Here is a 14,917-nt window from a genome sequence, read left to right as displayed (position 1 = left end):
AATGCAAGGAGAGCATTCCAGGCAGAGCGAACAGCCCGCCGTCATTCAGGAACAGAGAAGGCTAGCCCCTTACCCTGCTTTATTTTTCTTCACAGCACTTATCTCTACATGGCTAATACATGTGTATGCACGTATGTTTTTCACATATAATTTTATATATTGACATACCAAAAAAACACCCAAACCCAATAGCGACTCTATAGGACAGAGTACAACTGCCCCATAGGGTTTCTAAGGAGCAGCTGGTAGATTTGAACTGCCAACCTTTTGATTAGCCACTGAGATCTTAACCACTGTACCACCAGGGCTCCATATAATGGCATATATCTGTATAATTGCGTGTATCTATATGCACATGTGCATGTACGCATGCACACACACACACACACACACACACACACACACATACACTTTTGTCTGTTTTCTCCATTAGAATAGTAAGTTCCAAGAGGACAGGAACTTTATCTTATCACTGCTGTATCCCTAATACTTTGAAAAGTACGTGGCACATAGTAAGTACTCTAAAAATGATTGTTGGATGGATGAACGGATGAACAGATGGATGGATGGGAGTCAGGTGTGGTCAGTACATAGCAGACACGAGGTGAGGTGGGTGAAGTAGGCAGGCATCAGATCACCCTAATCTTGCAAGCCATTGAAAGGGGCCCGGTTTTCACTTCAAGGACAAGAATCCTGCCCTACCCATGATTGCATCCCTAGTGCCCAGCACTTCGCTTGGCCTACAGTTTGGTAGTTAAGATCCTGGACTATGGAGCCTGGCAGCCTAGGTTAGAATCCTGACTCCTCTACCTACTGGGCAGGTCAATGAACCTCTCTTGCCTCAGTTTCCTCATCTGTAAAATGGGAATAATAATAATATCTTCCTCATAAGGTTGTCAGAGAATGAAATGGGTTGCATGTGTAAGTGCTTAGAAGAGTGCCTGGCACATAGTAAGAGGTGTAATATGTAATATGTAATATACTGTACATGCAGGGACTGTCTCTCTTGTTCCCTGTTTGTTCCACCATTTCCTAGTGCCTAGAACACTGCCTGGCACATAGTAGGTGCTCAATAAAATGTGTTGATTTGAATAGTAGGAAACACCAGTTCTGTGCCAAGTTCTTCAGTAAGTTTCAGTGTGGAAAAATAAATGGAACCTGGTCCCTACCCTCAGCCATAAAGACTAGATACTTAGGTGGCTGTCTCCCACACAGCTGGTGCTAGGCGGCACAGCTGGCCCTTTCTCATTTCTTCCTAGGTCTCCCTCCACATTGACAACCTTTGCAAAGCTCAGTCACCTGAGCAGTAAATGGGAGGCAGTTTCCACCACCCAGCACAGAATGCACTCATTTGGAGATACCCCTCCAGGAAGTCATGCTGACAGTGAGGACTTTTTGGGGGACATCTGCACTGATCTCATTGCTATTAACAAGTATTAAGAGTCTTACACCAAGATCCACCTTTACCTCTTCCAACTACATCATTGGCTACCTGTTCCATCTGGTTCTGCTTTACATTTCCTAACTAAAATCTCCAAGGGAAAGATGGGGGTTCTGGCCCTGGCTCTGCCACCAGCTGGCTGAGTGGTCTGGGGACAGTCCGTAACCTCATGCATGGAATGAGGGTGTCTCTGAGATTTCTTCCAATGTGGGGTTATACAACCATGCTCTCCTCATTTTAGGGGCCAGAAGGAATCATCCTCATTTGGCCTATTTAGTCTACTCTGAAAGTTTCCAAACTCTCCTGTCAGCTTCAAATCTTGAAATGCCTGTGCTGGACATAATCTTGGAGATCATTTAATCTCCTTTTAATAGATGAAGGAACTAGTCCCACAGTAACGGGAGATTTGCTTCTCTGGGCTCTGACCTTCAGCGTCCAGCATGCTTCTCACCCCATACTCCACCCCACCACTTTGCTGGTCTGAAATGCTGCAGATCCCATAATGGACACTGTGTCTATTGCCCCAGCATCCCTTCCATTCTCTCATTGTGTGTAACAGCCATGTAATAAGATTCTTAACGGCTGGGTTTCAGGAGGAGGGGAGGATTCACCTGACCCCCACCTCCAGAAGTTGGCAAGTCTATCTCCTGCCCTGCCAAAGAAGCTTGGCCTAAGTCACTCAGAGCATGGCATTCTCCCAGTCAAATGGATGGGTTAAAGAATGGGAATTTGACTGGATTTAGATCAATAAGCTAAGAGCCAACATTTTTTGAGGGCATCTAGGAATGAAGGTTCTCCCTCTTCCGAGAAGGGTACTAGAAGCCAATTATCTATTTCCTCTGTTAAGTGTAATGTTTAGATATAAACCATGGAACCACTGCAGCCATTTTGCCACCATGAAGAAAGCTAAACTTGGGATAAAGCAGAAACCACAAAAGGCAGAAGGGAGAGACATAAAGGCATTGAGTGTTTGATAACGATGCTGAGCCACTGAATCAAACCTATCCTAAAACTCACCTTACATCTGTACTTTCTATTACTTAAGTCAATGAATCCCCTTCATTGTCTAAGCCAGTTCACAGTAGTTATCTGATACTTGTAACATAAATTCCCAACTGAGAATAAATAAATAGATAGATAAAGGTATAGAATATATATATATGCATACCCATTGCCGTCGAGTTGATTCCGACTCATAGAGACCCTATTGGACAGAGTAGAACAGCTCCATAGGGTTTCCAAGGAGCAGCTGGTGGATTTGAACTGCTGAGCTTTTGGTTAGCAGCTGTAGCTCACCATAGCTCTTAACCACCGCGCCACCAGGGCCTCATATATATACATATATCTGCCTGGGTGGTGCAAATAGTTAACGCACTCAACTACTAACTGAAAGGTTGGAGGTTCAAGTCTACCCAGAGGTGCCTCAGAAGAAAGGCCTGGAGATCTACTTCCAAAAAAATTAGTCATTGAAAACCCTACATGGACCACAATTCTGCCCAGACACATGCATGGGGTCGCCATGAGTCAAAGTCGATTCAACGGCAACTGGTGTATATACATATATATATATTCATTTGAGTCAAATAAATAGCAAAGCATATTTAAGAGATAATCAGGGAAATTGGAATATTGACTACACACTTGCTAGTATAATAAGAAAGGAGCCCTGGTGGAGCAGTTGTTAAGTGCTTGGCTGCTAATCGAAAGGTCGGCGGTTCAAACCCACCAGCCCCTCTGTGGGAGAAAGATGTGGCAGCCTGCTTCCATAAAGATTACAGCCTTGGAAACCCTATGGGGCAGTTCTACTCTGTCTTATAGGGTTGCTATGAGTCAGAATTGACTCAAGGGCAATGGGTATGGATTTTATTATATTAAGGAATTATTATTAATATTTTTGGTTGTGATAAGGGTACTGTGGGTATGTTTTTAATAAGTCCTTATCTTTTAGACATACATGTGTCTATATTTACAGATAAGATACAATGTCTCAATATGGTTTAAAATAAGCTGAGCGGGGGACTAGGGGAATGAGTGGATGGCACAAGATAGGCCAAAAGCTATTCATTGTTGAGGGTGGGTAAGGGTTCCGTGGGAACTCATTATACTGTTCTCGCTATTTTAGTGTGTATTTGGAAGTTTCATAATAAAAGGGTTTCTTTTTAATGAATGGAAAGAACTCAAAGATAAAGAAGAGTCTAAACTATTTGCCAAAGTCCTAGTGTCATTTCCAGTACAGCCTGCTTACCCAAAATAACACTTTTTTACATAAATTTCCCCAAGTAATCACCTTTACAGAATACTTCCAGTTGACACGTTTTCTTTCCAAATGTTACTGGGAATTTCTGAAACACAGGACAAGCGCTCTTTCCACAGTGTTACATTAAGATGTTTAATTCACAGAAAATGCTACATAAACTCATATCAAATATTAAATGGATGGACTATGTGTAATGTAGGAGTTCCTGGGTGGCGCAAATGGTTAAGTACTCATCTACCACCAGAAAGGCTGGCAGTTCGAACCCACCCAGAGGCGCCTCGGAAGACAAGCGTGGTGATCTGTTTTCAAAAGGTCACAGCTTTGAAAACCCTACACAGCAGTTCTAATCTGCACACATGGGGTCACCATGTGTCAGAATCTACTTGACAGCAACTAACAACAACAAATGTGTAATGTAGTTATTGCTGCTGGGGGAACCTAAGTCTTTAGAAACTTATTCACCCTAATTTCAATCATCTTAGTAGGAGAAAACCATTCTCAGTCTTACACCAACGATAAAAACTATAATGATAGATTTAGCTACGTAAAGATGTAAAATTGCAGTAGATTGAAACCATTGCCTTTTCTTATATAACACACTGAAGAAGGCATTTGCCATATATGACAGGAAAACATATATATATATATATATATATATACACACTCATATATATATTAAAAAAACCAAACCCATTTCCATCGAGTCGATCTCAACTCCTAGCGACCTGACAGGACCGTGTAGAACTGCCCCATACGGTTTCCAAGGAACATCTGGTGGATTCAAACTGCCAACCTTTTGGTTAGCAGCCGTAGCTCTTAATCACCACGCCACCAGGGTTTCCACATATATAGTATGTATTTTTGTAAAAAACCGCTTCCAAGTCAGTGAGTAAAAAAAGAAACTAGCACTCGTACAAAAAAATTGGCATAAAGTCTGGAGAGATAATTCACAAATCACATAGCATAGCGTTGCCAGATAAAATGCAAGACGCCAAGTTCAATTTGAATTTCAGATAAACAACGAATCATTTTTTTTATTTGGGACATAATTATACTAAAACATTATATGTTGCTTATCTAAAATTCAAATTTAATTGGGCATCTGTATTTTTCTTTGCCTACTCTGGCAACGTTTAATAGCCAATAAATTTGAGAAAATAATCAATCTCATTGATAATCATCTGGGGAGAGAAAGTACAATGGAAAGAGCAGAGACCCAGGACAAGCAGAGAGGAACATCAATACGGTGAGGCACAGGCAAAGAGAAAGAAGAAGGAGGGGCCTGCAGCTGGGCTCAGGGGAGGAGGCTTGTCTTTGGAGAAGGAGGTGTGGCCTTGGGGAGAAGGCGTGGCCTAGGGGAGGAGGAGGCGTGGTCTCAGGCTTTCAGGAGGACAGGAGGGGGATGACTGGCAGATAAAAAATGTAGACAAAAACCCTTGAAGAAGTATCACTTTTATTATTTGTCCTTAAAATCTTGTTGTGATCTATTTAAATATATTTTTATCTTTTAAAAACTTTATTAAAAAAAACAAAACCAAATCCAAACCCATTGCCATCCAGGCGATTCCAACTCACAGCAATCCTGTAGGACAGAGTAGAACTGCCTTAGGGTTTCTAAGGAGCAGCTGGCGGATTCAAATTGCCAGTCTCTTGGTTAGCAGCCACAGCTCTTAACGACTGCACCACCAGGGCTCCAGAAAGTTTATTATATATTACTTAATATGTACAAAAAGGAATTTAAAACTCCATGTACTATCACCCAATTTAAAAAACATAAAACATTACCAATTCAATCCAAGCCCTCTGTGTGCCTGCGTTCTCTCCCTCCTTGCCCCTACACCCTAGATAATCACTAACCTGAATTTTGTATTTACCATTGCCCTTAATTTTTTCATACATTTTAAACATATGTATGCACCCCTAAACAATACAGATATGTGCCATATAATGTCCATTTGGGCAACGTCCGACCACATTGTCCCATAAGGTTATAAGAGAGTCCAGAGATCCCGATCAGAGAACAGGGTGTAGTGGATGTACTTTGCTAAGTACTGTAGACCCTATCTGTCTCCCACTAGCTCTCTGGTCCCATGTCAGCCCCAGCCCTGAGGCGGCGGGGGTGGGATGGGGGTTCCCGGTGCCCATCCTCAGCTGCCTATCCCACAGTGTTGGCCTCAGGCAGGGACCACGCAGACGCCACCAGAGCCACCGAGGGGGATGCCCCGTGAGGCCGCTGCCGCACTCAGCCAGGGTGCCCTGCGCATCATGCACAGTCCTCGGTGGCCGTCAAGCAGTCGGGGCTGCAGTGGTGGTGGTGGGGGAGCAGGAAAGGCCACTGGGGAGGAGGAAGAGGAGGGGTGGGCGGGGCTGGAAGAGTTTAAAGCCCATTGAGGGGGCAGGGAAGGCAGGCAGGGAGGAAGGAAGGGAAGAGAGCAGGTGGCGCACCTGGAGGCGGCTGGACGGTGAGCCACACACAGTAGGGGCACCACAGCTCTCGGAGACCTAGTGGCGACCACTCAGGACCAGCAGCGGTGGTGGAGCCGAAGTTTTCTCAAAGGGCCTCAGAGCAGTTCCTCAGCACAGCGGCGGCAGCGCGGGTCCTGGGCCTGCCGGGTGACCGTCCTGTGTGCCTCTCTCCTGAATATAATATGGTGTTCGCACAACATCCAAATCACATAACATCCTATTTCACAGAATGTATGGGCAGACGTTAAACGACTCATACTTGTGTATCATTTTTGCATGTTTTTAGCCTTTATATAAATAGTAACATAATGTATGTATTCTTCTGCAATTTGCCTTTTTTACTTGATATTTTGATGATGAAGTTGATCCATGATCATGAGTATAACTCCAAATTAGTCGTTTTCAGTGCTATGCTATTGTTAATTGCTGTCCAGTTGATTCTAACTCATGGCAACCCCATATGTGCAGAGTAGAACTGCTCCACAGGGTTTTCAAGGCTATGATCTTTCAGAAGCAGATTTCCAGACCTGTCTTCCAAGGCACTTCTGGGTAGATTCAAACTGCCAACCTTTCTGCAAGTATTTGAGTGCCATTATTTGGATATAATAAAACTTATTTTTCTCTTCTCCAATTGATGGACATTTAGGTAGTTTCCAGTTTTTTACTATTACATAAAATGGTGCTATGAACATTCTTGAGCACATCTCTTTGTGTATATTTAAGTGTGTTTCTCCAGGATATATACTGAAGTGGAATTACAAGGTCAAAGAGTGTGTACAACTTCTACTGTAATTCTACAAAGTGATTGTACTAATTTATATTCCCAGAAGCAGCAAAAAAATACATTTTTTACAGTTATGTCCCACTGAGGTTAATTAAAAACTCTCCTTTGAGAGCAGACTGAGTTCAAAGTATGCTGAAAATGAGCAGAAGGCCTGGTACAAATAGTTACTAGCCCAAAAGTCAGCCTAACATGAGCAGAGGCCAACTGTGTCAGATGTGGACTGAATCCAAGGGTGACTCAGTATCAGGCTGGAAGGAGATGGGTTTGGGGGTTGTTTTTAAATCACGCATGTTCTCATCTTTATTATTTTCCCCTAAGACTAAAAGATGCTCATTGTAAACAAAATTATTTTACTGATTACTAATATGCAGCTCACAGAAATTGAACATTCCCATGATAACTACCATTAACAGCATGACATATAATCCACTCAATTCTTCTATACATAACCCAACTCTTTTTTTTTCTTTTTTTTTTTGCACAATGGGGACCATATATTCTGGTTTGCATTTTACTTCTTTTTACTTCCAATAAATCTTCACAAGGAAAGAAATGATCCACATTTATTGAAAATTCAATTATTCAATAAACATTTACTAAGCACCTGCTCTTGGGTAGGAAACAGTCCATAAAGAAAATCAAGCAACTCCACCATTAAGAGACTTACACTCTAAAGGAAAGAAATGAACAGACATAGGTAATAATAATGACCCCCATTTATCAAGCACCTTCTACATGCCCGGCTCTGTACTAAAAAAAAAAAACACACTGCCATCGAGTCAATTCTGACTGCCCCACAAGATTTCCAAGGCTGTAATCTTTATGGAAGAGTGCTGGTGGTACAGTGGTTAAAGAGCTTGGCTGCTAACCAAATGGTCTGTAGTTCAAATCCACCAGCCGCTCCTTGGGATTTCTATGGTGCCGTTCTACTCTGTCCTGTAGGGTTGCTATGAGTAGGAATTGACTCAACAGCAACGGGTTTGGTTTTTGGTTTTTCAGTCTTTAAGGAAGCAGACTACCACATCTTTCTCCTGCAGAGTGGGTGGTGAGTTGGAACCACTGACCTTTTAGTTAGCAGCGAGCACTTAACCACTGCATCACCAGGGCTCTCTGGCACTGTACTAGATACCTTTAATGAATGTGGTAGGCAGAATAAGGCCCCCCAAAGATGTCCATGCCCTAATCCCCAGAACCTGCATGTTATGTTACATGGCAAGGGGGGAATTAAGGTTGCTGATGGAATTAAGCTAGCTAATCAACTAACCTTAATATAAAGAGATTATCTTGGCTTATCCAGATGGGCCCAATGTAATCACCGAACCAAAAGAAAAAACAAACCCACTGCCGTCTCATAGCGACCCTAAATGCAGAAGAAGGAAGCAAAAGAATCAGAACTAGAAAGATAGTGTTTGTTAGAAAGTCTCGACCAGCCATTGTTGCCTTTGCAGATGGAAGAAGGCCATTAGCCAAGGAATGCAGGCAGCCTCTAGAAGCTGGAAAAGGCAAGAAAATGGATTCTCCTCTAGAAGCTCTGGAAAGAAATACAGCCTTGCTGACACCTTGATTTTAGCCCAGTGAGACCCATGTCAGACTTCTGACCTCCAGTACTGTATAATAATAAATGTGTGTTGTTTTAAGCCACTACGTTTCTGCTAATTTGTTACAGCAGCAATAGGAGACTAACACAATGAATGTTATCACATTTCCTCCTCACCACCACCCCACAACACAGATGCTGTGATCTCTGTTGGACAAAGTGGGGAACTAAGGATCTAAGAAGTTAAATTACCAGCCTAGACTCAATGTGGCAGAGCCACATTCAAACTCGCGTCTGTCTGCCTCCAAAGTCTGTGCTGTAGCTGCTCCGCTACCCTACTTCCTATGGTCAGGTGGAATGCAGGGCAGATGGGGACACACGCTGTCAGAGGTGTAAGCAAAACACAGTGGGTGGAGAGAACTCTGCCTGGGGCAAGTCTGGGAGCCTCTGTGGAAGTAGCATTTGAGCCTTTGCAATGATGGGCAGGATTTTGACAGACAGAGATGGGGAGGGGAGGAAAGAAACGGAGGGCTCAGGAAATGCAAAGTGATTTAGTGCCCCTGAAGCCTGGGCACGTAGGGGTATCTAGTGGGAGGTAAAGCTGGACACCTTGATTAGTGACCAACACTGCCCAATACAATAGCCCCTAGCCACAGATGGTTGTTTATATTTAAACTTAAATTAATTAAAATTAAAGTAAATAAAAAATTCAGTTCCTCAGTTACATGGATCACATTTCAGGCATTCAACAGCCACATGTGTTTAGTGGCTAACATACTGGACAGTGCAGATATAAAACATTTCTGTCATCATGAAAAGTTCTATTGGACAGCACTGCAGATAAAGGGAATTCATTGGAGTTTTATAACACTCCCCGTCCCACCCTTTTACATATTATCCACTTTTGTGTCCTCTCCCCAGGGGCTTTGCAGAACTTTTCAACAATAGGTACGCAATACCAAAAAAAAAAAAAAAAAAAAAAAAAACCCAAACCCTTTGCCATTGAGTTGACTATGACTCATAGCGACCCTATAGGACAGAGTAGAACTGCCCCATAGGCTGTAATCTTTACAGAAGCAGACTGCCACATCTTTCTCCCATGGAGTGGCTGGTGGGTTCAAACCACCGATGCTTTAGTTAGCATCCGAGTGCTGAACCGCTGCACCACCAGGGCTCCTCAGGCGCACAATAAGCACAACAAAAATCATTTAAAACTCCACACACTGCCCTGGATAGGGTAACCTGCTGCCATCGACTCATAGCGACCCTCTAGGAAAGAGTAGAACTTCTCCATAGGATTTCCAAGGCTGTAAATCTTTACGGAAGCAGACTGCTAAATCTTTCTGCATCGTGGAAATGCTTATCTTGTCCTAAAAACAAACCTTCCCGAAAAGTGGGTCCAGTTTTTCTCCACTGTCAGTATCTCTAGACATTATCTCAGAGGGCATTGGTGGTTAACTGGTAGAACTCTCACCTTCCACGGGGGGACCCGGGTTCGATTCCTAGCCAATGGACCTCATGCACAGCTACCACCATCTGTCAGTGGAGTTGCATGTTGCTATGATGCTGAACATGTTTCAGTGGAGCTTCCAGACTAAGACTAGGAAGAAAGGCCTGGCAATTTACTTTCAAAAACCAGCCAATGAAAGCTATGGACCACAAGCATCTGATCCACAGCCCATCATGGGGATAGTGCAGGCACGGCAGTATTTTGTTCTGTGGAGCACGGGGTCACCATGAGTCAGGGGCTGACTCAATGGCAGTAACAACAACAATAAAGCCTTATCTTATAGAATCAGATCAACGCTGTAGTGCAAAATGATTTTTAAAGAGGACTGGTAGCATACTAGCTCACATCTGCAGAGTATTTGACAGGTTTCAAAGCGCCTGAAACACATTATCTCACAAAGAATGCTCGGGCCTGGTCCTCCTGATGGTGGCAGGGGCTCTACCGAGACGGAGTAGCTGTGTGCTGCCTCCCCCACAGGGCCAGGCCTGCTTTGTGCAGGCTGCCCTACTTTGGCTCAAAAAAAAGGAGGCTGAAATCGACTAAGGCAACATCTGGAATGTACACAGAGCTCCGCACCTAACAAGATTAACGTCTGCCAAAGGTAAGATTATTCTGAGACCTAACAATCGAGTTTGGAATGATGTCAGATGCAAAGGAAACCCAATTCATTGCTATAATGGCTTATGTTGCCTTGGGATCTTCATGGGCCGGTTGGGAGTGTTCCCTGAGATCCAACTCTCTTACCCCCTCGTTGACTCACCATCCACGCAGAGCACATACTGTACAAAGCTAATCCTGTTTGGCAGGCCTCACAAGCAGCTCCCATCAATTTCTCATCAGCAGCTCAACCCTTGTCCTCTCCCAAACAGCGCCGCAGTGACAAACATGGAAGGAGGGGGCCCTCCGCACTGACGCCCCTCCCCACAACCACCAGCAATGCCAGCAACTTGGCCGCCTGAACAATAAATCTCTATGTGATCCGCAGAGAAAGGGTGCCCTGTACCTGCTAACAGGGCCGAGCTACCCCGCCCCCAGCGCCTGCAAAGGAGGTGGAAGGAAGCAGTTGGAATAGAGACAGGCATCAAATCATAAAACAGGCCTCCCCACCCTCTACCCCCACCCCACCCCTGATGGCAAATAAGGTTTCTGTCCCAAGCTTCAGCCAGTGAATTTTTCTACTCTGCAGGGCTGAGGGTTCAGGTGCAGAAGGGAACCGCAGAGCAAGGGAGAGGGAAGACTGCCCGCCGCCAGCTCAGCTTTACAAACGAGCCCTTGGGCCAGCTGATGTGGAGATTTATGCCAGTGCCTCTGGCCAGCTCTGGGTCTAACCCGCCAACAAACAAAAGCCAATATTCACTCCCCCAGTGTGGTGTTTTAGATAGGACCACACGCATATCTGGAAAGGGGGAGAGAGAGGCAGTAAGAGGCAAGACCTCAGGTGCAAAGATTGAGTGAGTCATCATCTTTGCTTCATGACACACTCAACACTGGTCCATGCGAGGCCCACTTTTGTTTTTTATTTAATCACTTATTAGATCTTTAATAGTGGGCAAATACCTTTAAACCTATCCGCCCCTCCCCCTCAAAAAAAACCTAAGATAGGCCCAAACGTACGCTAAACATCTGGTTTCCCCACCAACCCACCCCCTGCCTCATCCTACCCTGGTAACCATCACCTTGAGTCTTATGTCCATCATTACTTTGCTTTTCTTTTGATACGTTTTGTTGCAGCTATATGTCTCCAAATTTTTTATTTTAGTTATTTTTGGCTTTCTAAGAGATGTCTTGCATCTGTGGGTGCATTTCCTCTACTTAATATCTTACTGCTAAGGTTCGTTCATATTCTTGCATTTGTTTTGACTGAGTATAATTTTCCACTCTGTGAATACATCACAGTTTATTCATTTCCCTCCCACTAGTGGGCATCTGGGCTCTTTCCAGGCTGTGGTATTGTGAACGGAGTTGCACATGTCTCCTGCTAGACATGAGTTTCTCTGGTACATAAACCTAGGAGTGGAAATGCTGGGTCCTAAGGAATGTGACTATTCGCATTTAGGAGATAATATCAAAATGTTTTCTATTTTGTTTGCATTTCCTGGAGTCTCTAAGATGGTTGTTTCTCAATTTTATTTTTTTAAATACCACATTTGTGGAGATACAGCAACTCTATTAAAATGCTTAAATCAGATTCTTAGCGTAAAGCCTGAGTAGCATCTCAGGTAAATCCCCCCATACGGAAAAGAAGGGCATCTTTCAGGCACACGGATCATAAGGAGGGCATCTATGCAGACACAAGCACCCACCCTGGTGCAGACACTGAGGCAGGTTAGCCAAATGGAAGCTAACAATCTAGAAGCTGCTTCCCATTTGACAGATATGAAAGATACATAAAGGGACTGGAGTGGAGCTCCAGATTGCCCTTCCAAACTCCCTTGCTCAGTCTTTTCTCTCCTAAGCCTCCCGTCACCACCTCACATGCCCACACACACACCACACACATCCATACACCCTACACACGCACCGCACACACACAGGCCCCTCACACACCCCACATTCCACACTCTCCACACACACACCTCCACATCCCACACACATCACACCCCCACACCCCACACACACACCACACACCCATACCCCACACACATACCACACACCCTACACACACATCACACCCCTGCACCCCACACATACCTCACACCACACACACACCTTAAAAAAAAACAAAAACAGAAGCCAAAAAATGGGAGTGGGGAGCCAGTTTGTAATTAACCAATTTCAGATTTCAGTGAGAGCAGGGGTCCAAGCTGGACATCACTGAACAGTCCAGTTCACTTCAATGAACTACTTACCACATGCTTTACAGTGTGACAAGTACAGTAATGAATAAGACCTCGCTTCTGCCCTCAAGGGGCTTGAAGTTTGTTCATTTAACAAGATAGGATCATGCATGAGGTGATGGAGGGGTAGGTTAATGCTAAGAAGATAAGGATGTTGGCCTGGTCTCAAGATCCTCACGGCGGCGGTGGCGGGATTAAGCAAAAGTTAAGAACACAAGTGGACCAGGCAGAGAAGTTACTCAAAGATGAGCGTGATCGATTCTAAGCAAAAAGGTTTTCTGGGGGAAAGTTCCTGGAGAGTGATGTTGGAGCTGGGTTTTGAAGGATGAATTGACTAAACAAGAGGAGAGAGAACAAATAAAGAATATACTTAAAAGAATTAAATTTCTGACTCTAACCTCCTGACCTTCCCATTTTCTCAAACTTCTTAAATCTCTTTCCTGCATCCCCGCCCACAGCCATGCTAAAGCAAGCACCAAAAAAGTGGAGCTCGTGGATCACTGGTATGCATGCATTATCTACATTTATTTATTTGCTAATTCCACAGACACCAATAAAATAAATCCCCACCAGGAGTCTACACTGTGCTGAACTCTGGGCATACACCGATGGACAAGACGGGCACAGTCCCTGCCCTCACCCAGCTCCCTGTCTCCGAGGGCAGACAGAAGATTACACAAAGACCTGACCATCAACTGGACTCCTCAGCCTGGGACAGCCCTGCCCCCATCCCATCCTCCCCTGAAACATTTTCAGTAAATTGTGCAGGATTAAAGAAATGACTGCCTCCTTCGTAATTAAAAGAATCCTGACCCGCGTCCCAGGTAGCAGAGCGCTCAGAGCTGAGAGACCAGGAAAATCAGGTGCTTCCTACATAATAGCCTCCAATCTGATACTTGATAGCTGCTGGTTTCCAGAGTCAAACAAATGTCAGGGACTTTATGAAGGCCGGAAGCAAATAAGGGAGCAAGGATTGGGGTCTAGGCCTCAGGGGAGCTCAATTAGTGAGCCAGATAAAGTTAAACCGAAAGGGCATGCTCTAGGTTTCCTAGAAGCCAGCTGGAAAAGATGCCAATCCTTAAGCCTCTGTCACTCAAAAGATTAACAGAAGAGACCTCAGGGTGCCCAAAGGGAATTCTGCAACCAGCCAGATGTTTCTGCTCCTCCCGTGACACTGCAACTCATAACCCAGAGCCACACATCTGGGGCCACCAAGAAACCATAGAAGAAAACCGGAGTCTTCGGGGATATGTTGAAACTCAAACACATCACCTTTTAGTGACAAGACGCCAAAAAATATTGTTAATCATGCTTTCTTCCAAACAGACTTGCCTGAATCCTCTGGCTTCAGCATTTTCTCGTGGAGCCACCTCTTTCTTTAGAGCAGGAACAGCATTACTACTAGGATGAGCACTCCCTGAAGCTGCTTGGTGGTGTGGAAAGCACACAGCCTTTAAATCCGTATCAACTGGAGTTTGCCTCCCACGGCTACAAATGCACCGGGAGTGATTTAGGCAAGTTGTTGGGTATCTGAGTCTCACGTCCTTATCAGCAAACTGGCACTAAAATGAGGCGACCACCCCTTGCAGGGTTCTTGGAAGCAGAAGAGATCACGTAAAGTGCCTAGCCCAGGTGTTCATAAATTGTTTCCTATAAATGCAACCAGGTGACTACATGCTCAAGACAGCAGCTTTCCACTTGGTACTTTCTAAACACACTTGTGTGTCTGTGTACGCGTGAGAGAGAGAGAGAGCAAGCAAGACAGAGTGCACGAGCAGCTGGGACACACACAAGTCCATGTACAGTTCCTGTTTATGTCCCAACACTTCTATCAAATTGATAAACTAAAGAAGCTGGAGAGCAGCCTAGCTGATGTCTCTGTTCCTGAGAGTCCCTAGCTTTGCCCTAAACATTGCTTCCTCTTGTCCAGGAGGCAGGGAAAGAGAGCCATATGGCTTGAGACGCTAGCCATGCCCAGCAGCAAACAAGCCCCCCACCATTTGTCTCCGGGCCTCTCTCCTTTCGACCCTCGTGTGAGTGGACATCCAGATTTCAGTCGGGGTGCTCTGGTCTGCGTCTCTGTCT

General features: G+C 44.6%; 1 protein-coding gene across 1 annotated transcript in view; it reads right to left on the bottom strand.

Moving 5' to 3' along the window:
* The window catches only part of SMOC1 (SPARC related modular calcium binding 1), a 163,274-nt gene that overhangs the window by 146,702 nt on the left and 1,655 nt on the right, over nt 1-14,917 (bottom strand). The window lies entirely within an intron of this gene.

The sequence above is a fragment of the Trichechus manatus genome, unplaced genomic scaffold, assembly GCF_000243295.1.
Source record: "Trichechus manatus latirostris isolate Lorelei unplaced genomic scaffold, TriManLat1.0 scaffold00010, whole genome shotgun sequence".
Taxonomy (NCBI): Eukaryota; Metazoa; Chordata; class Mammalia; order Sirenia; family Trichechidae; genus Trichechus; species Trichechus manatus.
The sequence above is the reverse complement of the archived record's forward strand: the minus strand, read 5'-3'. Positions and strand labels throughout refer to the sequence as shown.